At 40.7% G+C, this 1,638-nt stretch overlaps 1 long non-coding RNA gene across 1 annotated transcript in view; it reads right to left on the reverse strand.

The window, feature by feature from the left end:
• The window catches only part of LOC116082456, a 10,151-nt gene extending 9,145 nt beyond the window's left edge, over nt 1-1,006 (reverse strand). The window contains exon 1 of the long non-coding RNA XR_004115317.1: nt 847-1,006. This is a non-coding gene — a long non-coding RNA (uncharacterized LOC116082456). The remainder of the gene's footprint in view (nt 1-846) is intronic.
• Between the last annotated feature and the right edge of the window lie 632 nt (nt 1,007-1,638).

Below are 1,638 nucleotides of genomic sequence, written 5' to 3' on the forward strand. Positions count from 1 at the left end.
TAGCAGACCCACGCCCCTGCTCCAACGGTTAGCAGACCCACGCCCCTGCTCCAACTGTTAGCAGACCCACGCCCCTGCTCCAACGGTTAGCAGACCCATGCCCCTGCTCCAACGGTTAGCAGACCCACGTGAAGACCAAGCTACATATCTGCTACAAATGTCTAGGGAGGCCTAGGTCCAGCCCATGCATGTATGCTTTTTGGTTGGTAGTTTAGTCTCTGTGAACCCCCATGGTCCCAGGTTACTTGACACCATATGTCTTCTTATGGTGCCTTGACCCGCCTTGGCTCCCTCAATCCTTGCCTCCACTTTTTCCAAGACCCCCCCCCCCAAGATCCACCCAATGTTTGGCTGTAGGTCTCTGCATCTGCTTCCATCAGCTGCTGTATGAAACCTCTCAGAGGCCAGTTGTGCTATCAACATAGCAGAATATCATTAATAGCGTCAGGGATTGGCTGTCTCCCAATGGAACAAGTCTCAAATTGGGCCAGTTATTGCTGTTTCCCTGTCTCTGTTCCATCTTTATTTCTGCAGGACAAGTTTTGGGTCTAAGGTTTTGTGGGTAGGTTAGTACCCAATTCCCTTTGCTGGAAGTCTTGCCTGGCTACAGTATTTGGCCATTTCAGGCTCTATATCCTCTGCTGCTTGACTCCCAGATGCCTCCCCCATTCTGGGTCTCTGGCTCATCCCAGAAATGCCATCACTTTTATTCATAGTTTATCATGGCCAGTGGTCCAGCTGCACCAATGTGTTTGGCAGAATGGGTGGACATGTGCCTTTCTAAAGCCAATCTGCTGTCCATGGGCTCATGTCTAAATGAATGAGGGAGATCTGGACATAACTCACAGTCTCTCTGGACCCTTCATGACTATTCCTCTGGTTTAACACATTTTTTGTGACATTCTGCATGCCCTTGAGGGAAGACATCTTGAACTCAGAAAGATTGGCTTATGGACCCTTCTCTATATTCCCAGAGCAAGAATACACTATACTTAGAAATTTGGCTAACACCTGATATCATATTTATTCATCAGTATCTTCTCTATTCTAGCATCCTGTTAGTTTATAAACATTTACAGTTGAATAAATGTATGAATGGATAAATAATTGATGAGTTCTGTTTATTTTAGCTCAGGTTCAATAGGTTTTTAGTCCTTCCTACATTTTTTTGTTTGATTCTTTCCACTTTTCTGGATATGTCTGTTATTTAACTTCTTTTGTAAGATACCATTTAAAAACACACACGAATGTCTAGACAGAATAGTAGTCGTTAAGATTTAACATGATTATTAACTAGCACAATATTAGTTTAAAAAATACAAACACAGTAAGCTTGCATTATATGTAATTATTCCATTCACTGACACAACTTCTTGAAAACACAATTATAAAACAATTTAAGCACAAGAAAATATCAAATTAATGACATGTGAGTTGACTAGTTACTGAACTTATTTACTTTATTATTAAGGATTTATTTAATGTCTATCAAGTTTAAGGTATGTAACTTGCATGAAATATGTATGTGTATAATAGGTGCGTATGTACAGGCACTTGTATACACACACAAACACACACACACACACATAGTTATCCTGTCATGGAATATTTTATTATCATTTTTCAGAAACTAATATA

The sequence above is a fragment of the Mastomys coucha genome, unplaced genomic scaffold (assembly GCF_008632895.1).
Source record: "Mastomys coucha isolate ucsf_1 unplaced genomic scaffold, UCSF_Mcou_1 pScaffold7, whole genome shotgun sequence".
NCBI lineage: Eukaryota > Metazoa > Chordata > Mammalia > Rodentia > Muridae > Mastomys > Mastomys coucha.